Here is a 20498-nt window from a genome sequence, read left to right as displayed (position 1 = left end):
GCGTGAATACACAAAGGTGCACTTTGTTTATGTTACTGACTTGTTGGAGTGCTAAGGAGGCTTATTTGGTCCGTGCATGACTGCAAGCTAATCAATGCTAACGTGCTATTTAGGTAAATATTTACATAATGATGTACATATTGTATCATTATGCCTCATTTATATATATATATACATATATATATATATATATATATATATATATATATATATATATATATATATATATATATATATGTATATATATATTATGCCTCATTGAATATCATTTCTTTTATCCTCTTGTAATATTATTTAATTTTGCATGTCTCATGACACATTATCAGTATGTAATATTTGCTGCATTTCAGATAGTTGTTTGTGTGCCATGTTGTTCCAGACCACAGCAATCATTACCTCGCTTGCCGAAGAATGTAATGATTCTATTACAAATAAGGCAACCTGCTGTTACTCTGTTGGACACACACAGCTATACCTTTGGCCATTAAAAGCCAGTAATTTCCAGGAGTTATCTCACCTTCTGAGTAGCCCTAAAAATGTGGACAATAAATATTACATTTCAACATTTCTGTCAACGATTTTGATAGTAGGCTATTATAGCTCTTATAGACACTTACATCATGTCTTGCCATCCTTATAACACTACAAAAGGCTTTACATTTTTTGCGGCTCCAGACAGATATTTTTATTTTTTATTGTTGGTCCAGTATGGCTCTTTCAACATTTTGGGTTGCCGACCCTTGCTCTAGGGCAGGGGTAGGGCGTTCCTCCAGCCCAAGGGCACACACATACACACATTGCTCACAATTATTATTACTATCTTACATAAAGCCATGCTTTAAGTGGGTATATTAGACACGGGGAAGGAGCACTGTGACCATGGGGATCAGTCAAAATCCACATATGAGAAATTAGCTTTTGGTCACAACAGACAAGAGGCACCTGTCTGTCTTGGCAGACAATTCCTCAATTGCAAATGACAATTGAAAAAAAAATGCAAATAATTAATTGTGAGTTTAAACACTTCGAGTTTAACAATGAAATTCGCAGAGCAGATCTATTCTCTTGCCCAAGTCTCTCCCAGTTGAATTTTCCTGTGCACTGACTCATGGCTGTGTGAAGAAGAAATCCCTAATTATCAGTACCTGGTTCCACCATGTTTTTTTTTTTATCCATCCAGTTCAAGATGTGTAAAATACAAAACCAGTGAAGTTGGCACATTGTCCATCCATCCATTTTCTACCGCTTCTTCCCTTTTGGGGTTGCGGGGGGTGCTGGCGCCTATCTCAGCTACAATCGGGCAGAAGGCGGGGTACACCCTGGACAAGTAGCCACCTGTGTCATTCGTAAATAAAAACAGAATACAATGAATTGCAAATCTTTTTCAACTTGTATTCAATTGAATAGACTGCAAAGACAAGATATTTAATGTTTCAACTCAAAAACTTGTTTTTTTTTGCAAATAATCATTAACTTACAATTTAATGGCAGCAACAAATGGCAAAAAAAGTTGGCACAATGGCATTTTTACCAATGTGTTACATGGCCTTTCCTTTTAACAACACTTAGTAAACATTTGGGAACTGAGAGACCAATTTTTGAAGCTTTTCAGGTTTTAATTATGTACCTTTCTCGCCTGGTGTTTCCATACGAGTTGGGAAATTGTGTTAGATGTAAATATAAACGGAATACAATGATTTGCAAATCCTTTTCAACCCATATTCAGTTGAATATGCTACAAAGACAACATATTTGATGTTCAAACTGATAAACTTGTTTTTTTTTTTTTTTGCAAATAATCATCCATCCATCCATCCATCCATCATCTTCCGCTTATCCGAGGTCGGGTCGCGGGGGCAACAGCCTAAGCAGGGAAACCCAGACTTCCCTCTCCCCAGCCACTTCGTCTAGCTCTTCCCGGGGGATCCCGAGGCGTTCCCAGGCCAGCATGGGAGACATAGTCTTCCCAACGTGTCCTGGGTCTTCCCCGTGGCCTCCTACCGGTTGGACGTGCCCTAAACACCTCCCTAGGGAGGCGTTCGGGTGGCATCCTGACCAGATGCCCGAACCACCTCATCTGGCTCCTCTCGATGTGGAGGAGCAGCGGCTTTACTTTGAGCTCCTCCCGGATGGTAGAGCTTCTCACCCTATCTCTAAGGGAGAGCCCCGCCACACGGCGGAGGAAACTCATTTCGGCCGCTTGTACCCGTGATCTTATCCTTTCGGTCATGACCCAAAGCTCATGACCATAGGTGAGGATGGGAACGTAGATCGACCGGTAAATTGAGAGCTTTGCCTTCCGGCTCAGCTCCTTCTTCACCTCAACGGATCGGTACAACGTCCGCATTACTGAAGACGCCGCACCGATCCGCCTGTCGATCTCACGATCCACTCTTCCCTCACTCGTGAACAAGACTCCTAGGTACTTGAACTCCTCCACAAATAATCATTAACTTTAGAATTTGATGCCAGCAACACGTGACAAAGAAGTTGGAAAAGGTGGCTATTAATACTAATAAAGTTGAGGAATGCTCATCAAACACTTATATGGAACATCCCACAGGTGTGCAGGCTAATTGGGAACAGTTGGGTGCCATGATTAGGTATAAAAGCAGCTTCCATGAAATGCTAAGTAATTCACAAACAAGGATGGGGTGAGGGTAACCACTTTGTAAGCAAATTGTCGAACAGGATTTAGAACAACATTTCTCAACGAGCTATTGCAAATATTTTAGGGATTTTACCATTTACGGTCCGTAAAATCATCAAAAAATTCTGAGAATCTGGAGAAATCACTGCACGTAAGCGATGATATTATGGACTTTTGATTCCTCAAGCGGTACAGCATTAAAACTCAACATCAGTGTGTAAAAGATATCACCACATGGGCTCAGGAACACTTCATAAAACCACTGTTAGTAACTACATTTGGTCGTTACATCTGTAAGTGCAAGTTAAAGCTCTACTATGCAAAGCCAAACCCATTTATCAACAATATCCTGAAACGCCGCCAGCTTGGCTGGGCCCGAGCTCACCTAAGATGGACTGATGCAAAGTGGAAAGGTGTTCTGTGGTCTGACGAGTCCACATTTCAAATTATATTTGGAAACAGAGGACGTAGTGTCCTCCAGAACAAATAGGAAAAGCCAGCGTCCGTGATGGTATGGGGGTGTATTAACGCCCTAGGCACAGAGGTGGGTAGTAACACGCTACATTTACTCTACTTGAGTAACTTTTGGGATAAATTGTACTTCTAAGAGTACTTTTTATGCAACATACTTTTACTTTTACTTGAGTATATTTATAGAGAAGAAACTCTACTTTTACTCCGCTCCATTTATCTGCAATCAGGTCGCTACTCGCTACATTTTTTTTTTACCGATCTGTTAATGCACGCTTTGTTTGTTTTGTTTTTGTCAGACACGCATTCAAAGTAGGAACTACGCATGCTTGCGTTTCACCAATCACATGCAGTGAATGCATATATATATATATATATATATATATATATATATATATATATATGATATGTGTGTATGTATATGTATATATGAGGTAGATCACCTCGACTTGGTCATTTATTAAGTAATTGATTAACGTTGAAAAACTTATTGGGGTGTTACTGTCACGATCCGGTATGCGGATCGTTTATTGTTTTGCCGCTTATATGTCTTTGTTCATGTTTAGTTCTGGACTCTGCCGATTCCTTGTGTTTGAGCACTTCCCCGTTTGTTTAGTCACCATGGCAACGTTTTGTGCTCCTCCTCACGGGCTCCTGTCACACCTGTTGTTGATTATCATTTGTGTATTTAAGCCCACCTGATTCCTCAGTTCGTCCTCGGTCCATTACTTGCTTTTCGCAACACGTCACGTTTGGTATCCTTCTGCCCTCGATTATTTTGTGCTAAGTTCCGCCTTAGCTTCACGTGCGTGTGGCACGTCGTTTAATGTTTTCTGTTTCCTGCTACGTTTTTAGCATTAGCTTTCCGTGCATTGGCACGCGCTTTGTTTTTCTCCTTTTTTGCACCAGTGTTCTTTTGTTTTATTATATTAAAACATATTCTTACCTGCAATCCTGCTGACTGGTAGTGTGTGCATCCACGAAGTGGCAACTCCGCGCAACAAGTGCGCCGAACGCGGGACAGTTACCATTTAGTGGTCAATTGTACGGAATATGTACTGTACTGCAATCTACCAATACAAGTTTCAATCAATCAATGAATGCCTACTGAGCCTATGGTGCTGTTAAGTTATTGTGGCTCAATTTGCCTTAATTTTTTTTTATTTCAATATATTATTATTTAATATATATCAATCAATCAATGTTTACTTATATAGCCCTAAATCACTAGCATTGTTTTAGTTGCTTAAGACATATTCCTGGCTCCGAATTTGCTCATTGCTATTTTTATGTTTTTGTGCATTATTTGTTGCCGTAATCATTAAACGAACAGGTTACTCATCAGTTACTCAGTACTTGAGTAGTTTTTTCACAACATACTTTTTACTTTTACTCAAGTAAATATTTGGATGACTACTCCTTACTTTTACTTGAGTAATAAATCTCTAAAGTAACAGTACTCTTACTTGAGTACAATTTCTGGCTACTCTACCCACCTTGGCCTAGGCATGGGTAACTTTCACATCTGTGAATGCACCATTGAGACTGAAAGATCCATACATGTTTTGGTGCAACATATGTTGTCATCCAAGCAACATTATTATGGACGCCCCTGCTTATTTCAGCAAAACAAGTGTTACAACAGTGTGGCTTCGTAAAAAAAACAGTGTGTGTACTTTCCTGGACCACCTGCTGTCCAGACCTGTCTCCCATCGAAAATGTGTGGCGCATTATGAAGCGTCAAATACAACAGCGGATACCCCGGACTGTTGAACGACTGAAGCTCTACATAAAAAAAAAAAAGGGAAATAATTCCACTTTCAAAGCTTCAACAATTAGTTTCCTCAGTTCCCAAACATTTATTGAGTGTTGTTTAAAGAAAAGGTAATGTAACACAGTGGTGAACATGCCCTTTCCCAACTACTTTGGCAAGTGTTGTAGCCATGAAATTCTAAGTTGATTATTATTTGCAAAAAAAAAATAAGTTTATGAGTTTGAACATCAAATATCTTGTATTTGTAGTGCATTCAATTGAATATGGGTTGAAAAAGATTTGCAAATCATTGTATTCCGTTTATATTTACAGTAGCACAATTTCCCAACTCATATGGAAACGGGGTTTGTACAGTTTAAGTTGTTCAACAGTTTCCATTGTGATATTTTAGGCTTCATATTGCGCCACACATTTTCAATGGGAGACAGGTCTGAACTACAGGCAGGCCAGTGTAGTACCCGCACTCTTTTACTACGAAGCCACACTGTAGTAACGTGTGTAGAATGTGGCTTGGCATTGTCTTGCTGAAATAAGCAGGGGCGTCCATGATAACGTTGTTTGCATGGCAACATATGTTGCTCCAAAACCTGTATGTACCTTTCAGCATTAATGGTGCCTTCACAGGTATGTAAGTTACCCATGCCTTCGGCACTAATACACACCCATACTGTCACAGATACTGGCTTTTGAACTTTGCGCCTATAACAATCCAGATGGTTCTGTTCCACTTTGGTCCGCAAGACACGGCTTCCACAGTTTCCAAAAACAATTTGAAATGTGGACTTGTGAGATCACAGAACACTTTTCCACTCTGCATCAGTCCATCTTAGATGTGCTCAGGCTTAGCAAAGCCGGCGCTGTTTCTGGGTGTTGTTGATAAATGGCTTTCGCTTTGCATAGTAGAATTTTAAGTTGGGTTTACAGATGTAGCAACAAACTGTGGTTACTGACAGTGGTTTTCAGAAGTGTTCCTGAGCCCATGTGGTGACATCCTTTACACAATGATGTTGATTTTTGATGCAGTACCATCTAAGGGATCGAAAGTCACGTCCTTGCCGCTTACATGCAGTGATTTCTCCAGATTCCCTGAACTTTTTGACTATACTACGTACGGACCGTAGATGGTAAATGTCCTCAGCAAAATGAGCAAGGACCAAACTTTTGCCTTGTTTCGATAGCAGATATCCGATCCGCACGCAAAATCGGAACTGATCTCAACAGAGCCTAATTGACGCACAGGAGAGCACATCAAGTTGGTGCTCGAGTCGCATCTGAACAGGTCCTCCATCACATCACCATCGCCACCAAATCTTATTAGAACTTTTCAAGTTTGACCACAAATACCACAATCAGCAATGAGTAGGCGACCATGGCGATCACAGGATAGAATGAACAAGGCACAAACACAACCAAATGTGTTTCATAATGCATTGACACCTGAGTATCCTTTGACCCAGCACATGGAATTAATCCTACTTATTTTTTCTCACTTGATCTTGTTTCAGTCTGTTGTGGCCAGTGCCCTGTACTTTGCAAGGGTTTGTTGAGGGAGCAGCACCAGCAGAAGGGATTTAAACCGGATTGACGAACTGATCCAGAAAGCCGGCCAAACTATTGGCACGCGGTTGGAGGCGTTTGTGTCAGTGAGGGACAGGAGGACACTGGACAAACTGCTCGTCATCATGGACAATCCTGCCCACCCACTCCACCAGACAATTGAGGGACAGAGGAGCTCATACAGGCTCCTTCAGCTTCGTTCCCACAGTGTTCGATTCAAGAACTCCTTCATTCCGCACTCCATCCAGCTGTATAATCACTCGCCATACAGCAATAGATGATATCCGTGTCATGTTCTACGGTCTGGATTTTGCTTTTTGTTATTTTCGATTTTGAACTCCATTAGTTCCTGTTTTTTGGTGTACTCTTGTTTGTTTTGGTTGCCATGGTGGCATATGATTTTCACCTGCTGCTGGTGTTCGGACACACGCACCTGGCTTTAATCAGGGAGAGACATTTAAGCCTGTAATTGCCAGTTAGTCGAAAATGTCTGGTGACATTACTCCGTTTTTGCTCGGCCCATGCCATGGTCCATGATGACATTGTTAATTTCTTGTCCATAGTTTATGCTGCTCGTTTCATGCCACAGTAAGTGTTTTTTTGGTTTCATGTCCATAGTCTGCCTAAGTGTTAGTTTTTGTTTCCTTAAACCAAGTTGTGCCTCTGCTGTGAGCGCCTTTTGTATGTTCTTTTTTTTTTGAGTAGAAATTAAAATATGCTCCTACATTCTACCGATGTCTGGTCTAGTGCGAATGCATCCCGAGGAAAACAAGCTGCGAATAGATCCACGTCCTGCCAATCCGTCTATTACCTGACACCTTCTATGTTAGCTACCTCTCTTTGTTTATAATGTATATTTTCTGATGGCTCTACTCCTTTTTTTGCTGCAGCTGTTACATATACTGTAATACATGGCATTTGAGATTTGTTATATATTGTTTATATTATATAAAAATATAATATGATATATCACTATATATTTGTGGAGGGAGATGTGGCCAGCGCACCTGCAGGAGCAAAGGTCACCGCCTCTGTCTATGCTGCTGAGGGCGAGCACCATCGGATAGGGGCGGGGCGCGAGATGACGGCGAGACACAGCTGGCAGGTAATTAGATTTCACAGGTGGTACGTGTTAATCCAATCATCTGTTGTCTTTAAGGGTAAGCGGCCGGGGGCAGGAGAGAAGAGAGGATACGGACGTGACTGAAGAGTCACGTTCTGCGGAAGAAAGACTTGGATAAAATCTATGTACATTAAAAATATTTTTTCAACTTTGCACGCCTGACTCCTGTATATACATATATGTTATATATATTTATGCATTTATGTTATATTTTATATTGCTACCATGGTGCATTGTTTGTCTACTTTTTACATGCATTATCTTTTCTATCCTTACCCTTTCCAGCCTTTGTAACTGAGCTACTGTGTGGAACAATTTCCCTTGTGGATCAATAAATTCTGTCTAAGTCTAAGTTTCCATCTCTCGGAGTCTGTTCACGTTCTGTGTTTAACACGTAGCAGTATTCACTCTCTTATCGAGGAAAATGTATAAAGAATGTGTCGTACTCAAGTTAATAACATTTGGAGATCTCTTTTTCCATGCTTCTGGCTGCGGGGATAAATGTTTCACTTCATGCTATAAGAAATATTGAGTTCTGGGGAGAATGTAAAACGGTTGTATACAATATGTATTCCACTTGGTACTATAAATTGGCGAGATGAGGGGTATATATTGTACAATTGATCTGACTATGCATCACACACCTGGGAATGCTTCCAACTGCTCACATCCAATGTGCATACAGCATCATATAACTCTCTCCTAAATTAATGACTACTCAAGACATATTTGCCAGTAAAAAAAAACCTAAAAAAAAACGTGTTGTTAGTTAGTCGATGCGTATACAAATTAAATTTAGATCGCTGGGCTTTCTTGCGTACACACGTTGCATGGAAGTCCGACAAGACTTCAGCATCCACGAAGTGAATATTGAAGGGAAAGTCATTATGATCGAACCCCTCCCCACACACACACACACACACACCAATCCTCCCCTCCCCGCCCACCTTGCAGCCTCCGGTACTCAGCCAGACAGATCTAAATGATATTGACAGTTGAATACATTTTCTGCACGAAATCATGTCAGCTCGAGCATGCGTTCTACCCTCCTCAATGACCCAGTGAAGTGCTAAATAATTACATTAGTTTCCAGAGGCTAATTTGACTGAAAGCAATAATTTTTGGTCCCAAGACCACCGTCGTTGTTTTCATTGGTTTCATATTGGTGTTGCTAAATGAAAATCAACGGAAGGTTAGCGTGGCTGTGCATTCCGTGGGGTTCACTGCTGCAGGAGGGTTATCTGGAGATTTGTTTACCAGATAATATACAGTCGGGAAAATAACTCTTTGATCTGCCTCAATTTGTAAATGTACCCTCTTTTATGCCAATTAAAATGACTATGTTAGGTTTGTTGTAAAGGAACAGAGAGAGACGGATTAAAACAAATCTGAATAAAACTGTCGGGGGGGGATGTGCAGTCAGCGTTGCTTGCAGGAGGAAAAGTCACCGCTGCTGTCCATGGCACTGAAGACGAGCAACATCGGGCAGGGGCAGGGCATGTGCTGACGGCGAGACCCAGTTGGCAGGTGATTAGATTTCACAGGTGGTACGTGTTAATGTAATCATCTGTCTTTAACAGTCAGCGGCCGGGAGAAGAAAGGGAAAAGTGAAGTGAAGTATATTTATATAGCGCGTTTCTCTAGTGACTCAAAGCGCTTTGACATAGTGAAACCCAATATCTAAGTTATATTTGAACCAGTGTGGGTGACATTGGGAGCAGGTGGGCAAAGTGTCTTGCCCAAGGACACAATGGCAGAGACTATGATGGCGGAAGCGGGGATCTAACCTGGAACCCTCAAGTTGCTGGCACGGCCACTCTACCAAACAAGCTATACCGCCCGACAAAAAAATAAAATAGTAATAATCTAATCAAAGTAGTTTAGTATAATAGTATTAATTTTATATATTACCATTAGTGTATAATTATACAATGATAAAATAGTTCAAAGAAAGTCATAATAGTATTGATCATAAAGTGATACTACCACCAATTCATAGATGGATCGGCACTCTGACGTGTGTTGCTGTCACACTGACAGATGTTATTCTTCTCGCTAACTTTAATTGACCTACTCATTAATTTCATGCTAATATCTGCCTACTTCCTGTAGTAACACTCATCCATCTACACTTCTTAAACTTTACTAAGCACTTACTTCTTGGGGTTGTCTAAAACGATCTTCGCTATTAGCCTGCCTGTTCCTGACTCGGTTTCGGTGTGCAACATGTTTAGCCTCATCCTCCAGTGATAATAATACTTGAATATTTGGGCACTAAGTGATTCGATTTAGATTCCTGGGGTGACAAATCGATTCAACGTGATTTACGATTCAAACTTAATTCTTGCAATGCATCATTGTGACAGAAGGTTTGGTGAGACTGAAAAGTGTGGAGAAAACTTTGTTGAAAAAAACATATGACCATTAAAACTTTGTTAAAACCTGCAAGCTCGGATCTTGTGAAGTGTCTGTCAGTGTGACCGCTAGGAAGCGACTTCCACAAAAACATTTAATTAAGGTTAGAAACTAGGGCTGCAACAACTAATCGATTAAATCGATTAAAATTGATTATAAAAATAGTTGGCGATTAATTCAGTCATCGATTCGTTGGATCTATGCTATGCGTATGCGCATAGCATAGATCTGGAGGTTAATGCTTCAAAAATGTATGGGAAATCTTTATTTTAAAGATGTCACACCTGGGTAAAGTCTTCCCTGGATTTTGTCTTGTTTCACGTTGTCTTGTCACTTCCTGTTTTATTTTGAAATACCAACTCTCCCTCTTGTTTCAGATCACTTGCTCTTCCTCCTGTGTCACTGGTCTGATGTCTTTCCTGATTGCCTGATTGTGCCCACCTGTGTCACCCTCCCTCATGTGTATAAATGTCTCGTCCTCCATCTGTCCTGTGCCAGAGTGTTTCTTATCTTCTTGTGCGTAGCTCCAGTGTTCCTATGCTACATTCATGTCTACAGCCATTGCCACGTTTTTGTGTACATTTGGATCCACGGAAGATTTTCAGTTTGTAAAGTTTGACAGGTAAAAACATCGCCTCCGCTGGAGCACTTTTTGTTGTATTTAGTAGCTGCCCCACTGCCTTGTGGGTTAGTCTGGGAAGACAGAACGCTAGGGGAGCACACCCTGAGAGAAAAGCAAGTGCTGGTAGGCGCACCACAGGCGGTCCTCCAAAAGACCAGAGCTCCGGCAGCCTCTGGCAGTGTTTTCCTTGCCACCCGATTTAGCTCCCCACAGTGAATAAGTGACGCTGGAGTCTGTGCGTCTCCCTCGTCGAAAAAGACCTCATTGGCGGAGTGGGTGGATGATGGTTGCATAGAAGCTCCACAACGGTCACAAAGGCAGAGGAAGGCTGCAGCAAAGATGGGCCACCAATTGTCTTTGTCGCTATGCAATTGGACCCTGGCCTTCTCTTTGCCAAGCACAGTGTGGTGGCTGTCTGTGCACAGTCGCCCCACTTTAAAAGATTCCACGTATAGTTGTTCTTCTGAAGGCAGTGCCACCAACAGGAAGACAATCATACTCGTTTCGAGTGATCACCGGCGATTTGGTAGTTTTTGTTCATAGCCCTTTTTCTTTTTGAGTTGTACGATTTTTGTTAGTTTAGCGGTCAGTTTAGATCTGTTTTGATAGCCTGTTTGGTTTCTCCCATTTTGGACTACTTCCCTTGTCAGAATAAATATCTATTTCTGAAATCCTGCATGGGCTTCACGGTGGCAGAGGGGTTAGTGCGTCTGCCTCACAATATGAAGGTCCTGAGTAGTCTGGGGTTGAATCCCGGGCTCAGGATCTTTCTGTGAGGAGTTTGCATGTCCTCCCCGTGAATGCGTGGGTTCCCTCCGGGTACTCCGGCTTCCTCCCACTTCCAAAGACATGCACCTGGGGATAGGTTGATTGGCAACACTAAATGGTCCCTAGTGTGTGAATGTGAGTGTGAATGTTGTCTTGTCTATCTGTGTTGGCCCTGTGATGAGGTGGGGACTTGTCCAGGGTGTACACTGCCTTCCGCCCGATTGTAGCTGAGATAGGCACCAGCGCCTCCCGCGACCCCAAAGGGAATAAGCAATGGAAGATGGATGGATGGAAATCCTGCATCTGTGTCCAGAATCCTATTCGGGTCGTGACAAAAGACTTCAAAGAAGAAGGTTTCCTTCAAAATGTGCAGCATGGACCTCGCATGGCACGGAAGTAAAACATCACTTCGGGAGCACCTGAGGAGGAAACCTGTTGGAGCCATAGATGAAGGGAACTCACGGTACGTAACTTTTAAAGTCCACAGTCCGGGTACATTGATCCGTTGTGTCTGTCTTTGTGTGTTTTTAATCTTTTGCTAAAGTGGAGATTTTTTTTTAAGTAAACGCGGTAGCGACTGTTGTGTTTTAACTTTCAGAGTGTTACGAACTTTTTGGAGAGTGCGACGAATTCATTTTCTGTCTTGTTTTGAGACGCAATAGGCATTCATGAGTTCAGCGCGCTAGCTCCTTGTTGTTAACGTTAACGGAAGATGGCACTTTAAGGTTTACTACTTACGTAAAAAATACTACACGGTCTAGCTCCAGCCTATCTTGCCATATTGTAACATATGTCCCGGCAAGAAATCTGCGTTCAAAGAACTCCAGCACCTTATTGATTCTCAGAGCCCAAAAAAACTCTGCGAGCTTCAGAGCGTTTTTTTTCATTCGGGCCCTCCCGGTAACAGTTACAAATGCTACCTCAGTAGAGTTATTGAAGTCTCATCTTAAAACTCATTTGTATAGTTTAGCCTTTAAATAGACCAGTTGATCTGCCGTTTATTTTATTTTCTGCCCTGCCCCCCTCTCTCTTGTGGAAGGGGGGGCACAGGTCCAGTGGCCATGGATGAGTAAGGACCCGGGGTGGACCGCTTGCCTGTGCATCGGTTGGGGACATCTCTGCGCTGATGACCCGTCTCCGCTCGGGATGGTCTCCTGCTAGCCCCACTATGGACTGGACTCTCACTACTATGTTAGATTCACATTGACATCCCACTGGGTTGTGAGTTTTTCCTTGCCCTTATGTGGGATCTGAACCGAGGATGTCGTTGTGGCTTGTGCAGCCCTTTGAGACACTTGTGATTTAGGGCTGTATAAATAAACATTGATTGTTTGATTGATTAAGGTTATCCCTTCGTTGCAACGCGGGGCTGTTAATGTGTCTCCTGCAGATTTGACTTTTGAGAGAAAAAAGCATGGTTACCAAATTCCAAATAAACGTGGATGCATACCCAAAAGTGCAATATATGTATCCGTACAGTAACTCTATTTATATCTGCACCTTATTGCTCTTTTATCCTGCACTAAAACGAGCTAATGCAACAAAATGTAGTTCTTATCTTTACTGTAAAGTTCAAATTTGAATGACAATTAAGGAAGTCTTGGACTTTTTAACCTCATTACAAACATGACTTGTGCAAAGGTTTCTTGTATTTGGACACCAGCGTCGCACACATCTGAAGATTACATTTTGGTCTACCCAACTTTACAGAGTCTCGCCAAATCCTAAAGGTTTTGAGGCTGTTGCTTAACAACTCTTAATTTTCAGCTCCCTCTACAAGGCATTTAGCCCCAGAGACTAGGTACCACTCCAGGGTCTTATTGTGCTTCTCTTTTCACTCCTGTGCCTGAGGTCTTTTGACAGCTCTTTGGTCTTGAACACGGTGCTAAGAGATTTGAATAGAACCAGGCAGTGGTCTTTTATATCCACACATCAAGTAGATTTCACAAATCCTTGTTTCTTAAAGGGGACCTGTTATGTAAAACAACCTTTTTCTTACCTACCAACTGCAGTTGTGTATTTGAGATCTGCATAAGTTCTGAAAATTATAAAACAAACCGTTGATGCGTTGCAGAGATTTTTAGAAGATCCATTAGAAATTTGCTCTATTAGTGACGTTTTTCCCATTAGTGATGTCAGCGGTTTATCCATATATAGTAAAGTTTTACCCAATCCAATCCAATCCACTTTATTTATATAGCACATTTAAACAACAATAACGTTTCCAAAGTGCTGCACAGCCATGTTAAAAACAATTATAAAAAAAATAATAATAATAAATAAAATACAATTTAAAAAAAATATATATATGTATATATATATATTATGCTCCACCAATGACCCGAAAAGCTTTGCGAGAGTCCACCATTGTAGTCCCACACTGTGGTCAATAAGCTCCTTCTTTTACTCTGTCCTCTTGCTGTGGGGTGGACTGGCTCGTACGTGCACATGCACCCTCCGCTGTTGCCATTTCTAATATAAAGTTATAGTTCTAACTTAGTGTGTCAGTCGACTCGCTTTAGAAGCGCTACAAGCTACAAAAAATATGACGGGGAGAAGACACAGTCGAAGTGGAGCCACGTAAAAAAGACCGCCCACAAAACGGCGCAGCTTGTTGATGGTCTGTAAAACATAATAAAAGCAACATTTTGACCAAAGAACCATAATTACATGTTATGTAGACCACAGGGAAGGAACATGACTCATGTATAAGTTTAATGGGCACAAAAACAATTTGTAAAGGTGAGAATGCTACTTTGTTGGGAGGGGATGAAATATATTTCCTTCAATCAAAAACAAATGGATAAAAAAAAAAATCAGCTTTTTTTTTAATTCTGTCAAACCAATCAATACTGTATATTTGTAAAGGTGTAAACTAAAACGAATATAAGCAGGGGACCGCATACTTTTTTTTCGGTGTAATGGTACAATTTAAATGCATATTTTCTCTTACTTATTGCCTCATCCATTCTATCTACAGTAGATATACGTGTTTGTCTTTTCCAGGTATCAATTATACAGATCTCACATCCCTCCATCCATTTTCTTACGCTTATCCAAGGTCGGGTCACGGCGACAGCATCCGAAGTAGAAAAGCCCATACTTCCCTCTCCCCAGTCACTTCGTCCAACTCCTTCCGGGGGATCGTGATGCTTTCTCAGGCCAGCCGGGAGACATAGTCTTCCCAACATGTCGTTGGTCTTCCTCGTTGCCTCCTAATGGTCAGGTGTGCCCTAAATGTCTCCCCAGGGAGGCTTTCGGGTGGTATCTTGACCAGATGTCCGAACCGCTGCTGCTCCACAACAAGAGCAGCAGCGGTTCTGTACTTTTAGCTCGTCCCGGATGGCAGAGCTTCTCACCCAATCTCTAATGGAGAGCCCCGCCAACCTGCGGAGGAAACTATTTCCGGCCGCTTGTCCTTTCGGTCAAAACCCAAAGCTCATGACCATAGGTGAGGATGGGAACATAGATCAACTGGTAAATTGAGAGCTTTGCCTTCCGGCTCAGCTCTCGATAGTATCCTCATTACTGAAGACGCCGCACCAATCCGCCTGTCGATCTCTCGATCCACTCTTCCCTTATTTGTTGACAAGACTCCGAGGTACTTGAATTCCTCTACTTGGAGCAAGATCTCCTCCCCAACCCGGAGATGGCACTCTATCCTTTTCCGGGCTAGAACCTTGGACTCGAACTTGGAGGTGCTGATTTTCATCCCAGTCGCTTCACACTTGGCTGCGAACCGATCTAGTGAGAGCTGAAGATCCTGGCCGGATAAAGATATCAGGACCACATAATCTGCAAAAAGCGGAGACCTAATCCTCCATCCACCAAACCGGATCCCCTCAACGCCCTGACTCCGCCAAGAAATTCGGTCCATAAAAGTTATATACAGGATCGGGCAGCCCTAAAACGGGTCTGACTTACTGCCGGCAAGCTCTGACACTGATCATGCAGGGAGCAGGCCGCGAGAACCAGACAGTCCGATATGCCATACTCTCTGAGCACTCCCCCACAGGACTTCCCAAGGGACACGGTCAAATGCCTTCTCCAAGTCCACAAAGCACATGTAGACTGGGTGGGCAAACTCCCATGTACCCTCAAGGATCCTGCCGAGAGTATAGAGCTGGTCCACAGTTCCACGACCAGGACGGAAACCACACTGCTCCTCCTTAATCAGAGGTTCGACTATCCGGCGTAGCCTCCTCTCCAGTATAGCTGAAAAGACCTTAACGAGAAGGCTGAGGAGTGTGATCCCCGATAGTTGGAACACACTCTTTGGTTCCACTTCTTAAATAGAGGAACCAACACCCCGGTCTGTCAATCCAGAAGTACCGCCCCCCAATGTCTACGCAATGTTGCAGAGTCTTACAATAAATCTTACATACAAATCATATGACTAAACCTGACTATCTTGAAAGTTAATACATGTTTTATACGAATGTTTTGACACGCAGTGAAAAATAAAGTTGAAAATTGTAATTTGTAATTTGAATAAAGGAAAATATAATTAAAATGCAGCACGGGGAAAGAGGAGTTAGCCTCACAATACGATGGTCCTGGGTTTGATCCTGCGCTCGGGATCTTTCTGAGTGGAGTTTGCATGTTCTCCTCGTGACTGCGTTGGTTCCCCTCCGGGTATTCCGGCTTCCTCCCACCTCCAAAGACATGCACCTGGGGATAGGTAGATTGGCAACAGTAATTGGCCCTAGTGTGTGAATGTGGGTGTGAATGTTGTCTGTCTATCTGTGTTGGCCCTGTGATGAGGTGGCGACTTGTCCAGGGTGTACCTTGTCTGGGGTTAAATCCCGGGCTGAATGCAGGTAAGATAGGCTCCAGCACCCCCCGCAACTCCAAAAGGGACAAGCGGTAGAAAATGGATGGTTGATTAGCATGGTTTAGAGACCTCTGTATTTTCAGTTGTGAATTAGCACCATACATTCAATTCATGCACCTGACTTCATTTCGCACTTGCGTGACAAAGTTAAGAAAACGTTGCCTCTAACACTGCCTGGAAAGAAAAAACAAGGTTTATGACAATTTAGCTATGCTGAATAGGGCTTATTTTGAAGCATCTTTCATGCAAAGCAACTCCATAATGATCAGTGCTTAGTCTGTTAAATGTCTTAAATCTCCTTACTGGCTCCAAATGACTCTTCATAAATTGAGTCGTCATCAAGGCCTCTGCTAGAACAGTGAGCGTTATGAGGCTTACACAGCTTTTATGTCTGTTTAATGACAAAGTGCAAGCCTCTCAAAGCCACTGTTTACCTCCAAAGGACCGCTTCTGCAAAGACTGAGCCTGCAACTGTAATTTATGACACATTTAGATATTTGTATGTCTGTCATGACGTTGTAATCACAGGATTACTATGGATTACCATGCAATAGAACAGGCCTGGTAAATTCATGGCCCATTGGCCACATGCTTTTTAATCTGGCCCGCCGGACATTCCCAAATAATTGTTTTAGATGTTTAAAGGAGAGCATTTTTACAATTTATAAAGGGTTAAAACCAATTAAAATCAGTTCCCAGTGGCTTATTTTATTTTTCCAAGTTTTTCAATCAATCAATTAATGTTTACTTATATAGCCCTAAATCACTAGTGTCTCAAAGGGCTGCACAGACCACCACGACATCCTCGGTAGGCCCACATAAGGGCAAGGAAAACTCACACCCAGTGGGACATTGGTGATGATAATGACCCAGTGGGACGTCGGTGACAATGAGGACTATGAGAACCTTAGAGAGGAGGAAAGCAATGGATGTCGAGCGGGTCTAACATGATACTGTGAAAGTTCAATCCACAATGGATCCAACACAGTCGCGAGAGTCCAGTCCAAAGCGGATCCAACACAGCAGCGAGAGTCCCGTTCACAGCAGAGCCAGCAGGAAACCATCACGCAATATCCCGAAAAACAGCTTCAAAGTGCCTGATTTACACCATCGCTATATTCACCCGTCTATTGTCCTGTGACGTCACTGCGTGAAACCAACAAAAACAAACATGGCAGATAGCACAGAAAGGTATAGCATAGTAGCTCGGATTCAGACTCGGATTTCAGCGCCGTAAGCGATTCAACAGATTACACGTGTATTGAAACGGATGGTTGGAGTATGGAGGCAGGTACCAAAAACAAAATTAAAGAAGAAACAGAAGCTTTTGAGCCATATCACGACAGACACGAGGACGCATTCGGCGATCGCGTTTTAACCAACGATTGGTGTGTGTTTGTTTGGCATTAAATGTGGGTGGAGGGAAATGTTGGATGCAAATATAGCTACAAATGAGGCATAATGATGCAATATGTACATACAGATAGCCTAAATAGCATGTTAGCATTGATTAACTTGCAGTCATGCCGTGACCAAATATGTCTGATTAGCACACTCCACATACAACAAAACTCACCTTTGTGATTTTGTTGACTTTATCGTTGGAAATGCATCTGCTTTGAGTGTTGCAGGGTATCCACACATTCTTGCCATCTCTGTCATTTCTGTTGTAGCATAGCTGTCGTCGGTAAAGTGTGCAGAACAAACGAGGGACTTTCGCATCTTTTGACCACTGGTGCAACTTAAATCCGTCCCTGATCGTCTTTTTACATCCTCCGACAACACACAGACGAGGCATAATGTCTCCAAGGTACGGAAAACAGTCGAAAAAACGGAAAATAACAGAGCTGATTTGACTTGGTGTGTGTAATGTGTTTGAGAAAATGGCGGATTGCTTCATGTTGTGACGTCACGGGTGAAAGGTCATTGCTCCGACAGCGAACAATTGAAAGGCATTTAAATCGCCAAATTCACTCTTTTAGAGTTCGGAAATCAGTTAAAAAAAGATATGCTCTTTCTTCTGCAACATCAAGGTATATATTGAAACTTACACAGGTCTGGTGATAATGTTCCCCTTTAAGATGTAAAGTGTAGCTCCCATTATGAAGTGCAGTAATGTTTTCTAAACCCTAAGTCTTAAACTATACAAAGTATTTCAATGGTTAGAATCTGCACTTTTTGCATAATATACTGGTTACTATGGTCATCACATTAGTTACTATGGTAATCTAAGTCACAGCAGCTCAGACGAGGCACCAAGCAGTGTGGGTGGGGAGCGTTTCCACAGAGTGTTTCCAGAGCCTGAAATGGAGGTGTCAGGGACAGACGCAGAAAGAGATTTTTACAACAAAGTTCTACAAGAAAAGTGATATTATATAAGATCATAGGTGGTTTTTTTTGTTGTTGTTGTTGTTTTTTTACTCTTTGCATTCATATTTTGCAGTGTTTGTTGCATTTCCCTTGATTGTAAATAATGTGGATGGAGAGGGGGTGTGATGTTCATATGTTGTCAATATTCAGTGTTTTATCCGTCATAGTTAGTATTGTAAATCCAACATATTCATGTACATTCTGGGTGACTCATTTAGTAGAAGATGTACAATTCCGTTTCGTTTCTTAAGGCGGTCTGTCATGACGTTTTTTGTATTCCATCAAAAATAATTGTGAGGTTTTCTATTAGTGTTCCTAAAAATAGGACCCAAACACCATACTTGCCAACCTTGAGACCTCCGATTTCGGGAGGTGGGGTGGGGGGCGTGGTTGGGGGACTGGGCGTGGTTGGGGATGTGGTTAAGAGGGGAGGAGTATATTTACAGCTGTTGTGTGCGCGTTGTGCACTAAAAAAGCCGTAGATGTTCTTGTCAAATAGGCATGATTGATTGATTGATTGAAACTTTTAATAGTAGATTGCCCAGTAGAGTACATATTCCATACAATTGACCACTAAATGGTGACACCCGAAAAAGTTATTCAACTTGTTTAAGTCGGGGTCCACGTTAATCAATTCATGGTACAAATATATACTATCAGCATAATACAGTCATCACACAAGTTAAACATCATAGTATATACATTGGATTATTTACAATCCGGGGGTGGGATGAGGAGCTTTGGTTGATATCAGTACTTCAGTCATCAACAATGGCATCAACAGAGAAATGGACATTGAAACAATATAGGTTTTACTTGGTAGGATATGTACAGCCAGCAGAGAACACAGTGAGTTCAGATACCATAAGAACAAGTATATACATTAGAAATACATTTGATTATTTACATTAGGTTATTTACAATCCGGGGAGAAGGAATGTGAATGGAGGACGGTATTAGTAAAGGGTTTAAGTTGCGTGACGGTGTTGCCTGAAGGTGCTGTGGTGCATGTACAGTAGATTGCAGTATTGCCCTGTTTAAGAGTGTCACAACATTGCTGTTTACGGCAGACAAACTGCTTTACGGTAGACGAAAACGTGGCTGCTGTTGTTGTGTGTTGTTACCGCGCTGAGAGGACGTTAATGAAACTGCCAAATAATACAAAAAAATAGGAAACCAAGAACTCGCCCTCGATCATTCTACAGTTGTAACGTCATTGGGCTGACACGCTGTTTATATTGTGGGAAAGCGGACGCGAAAGCAGGCTCTCCTCACTCAGGTCCACATGGAGCTGGAGGGGGCGTGGCCTCCAGCTCCGCCTGAATTTTGGGAGATTTTCGTGAGAAAATGTGTCCCAGGAGGTTTTCGGGAGAGGCGCTGAATTTCAGGAGTCTCCTGGAAAATCCGGGAGGGTTGGCAAGTATGCCAAACACACAAATATTGTACAGCAGATTGTCACAGCTTGTTTGTGTGTGTGTGTGTGCGTGCATGCATATATTTATATAAATACATAGATGGATATACCGGCCCCCAGACACATTTTTTTCTCTAAATGTGCCCCCCGAGTCCAAATAATTGCCCAGGCCTGCTATAGGATATTGCAGTTTTATTGCAGGCATATACTAATAACATATAGTGTGTGTGCTTTTTAAAAGGAGTGTGTAATATAGTAGAAAAGGGTTTCATCTGTATTTTCCATTCCTACTAGTCAGAAAGGTTACATTTGACTTTCTCTGTCCCGACGACTTCCCAATAAACTAACCTGTTTTCAAAGTAAAACCGTCACATGAAACATTAATAATTTTTCCTAGGTTATTTTGGAACATGGTCATGAATTTTCCAGGAAATGTTTTACCTTGTGGACAGGAAGTGTGAGTTGGATCAGCAAGTAGACACAAGTCTGTGGCTGCAGGG

This window comes from Nerophis ophidion, linkage group LG26 (genome assembly GCF_033978795.1).
Source record: "Nerophis ophidion isolate RoL-2023_Sa linkage group LG26, RoL_Noph_v1.0, whole genome shotgun sequence".
NCBI classification, from domain to species: Eukaryota; Metazoa; Chordata; class Actinopteri; order Syngnathiformes; family Syngnathidae; genus Nerophis; species Nerophis ophidion.
The sequence above is the reverse complement of the archived record's forward strand: the minus strand, read 5'-3'. Positions refer to the sequence as shown.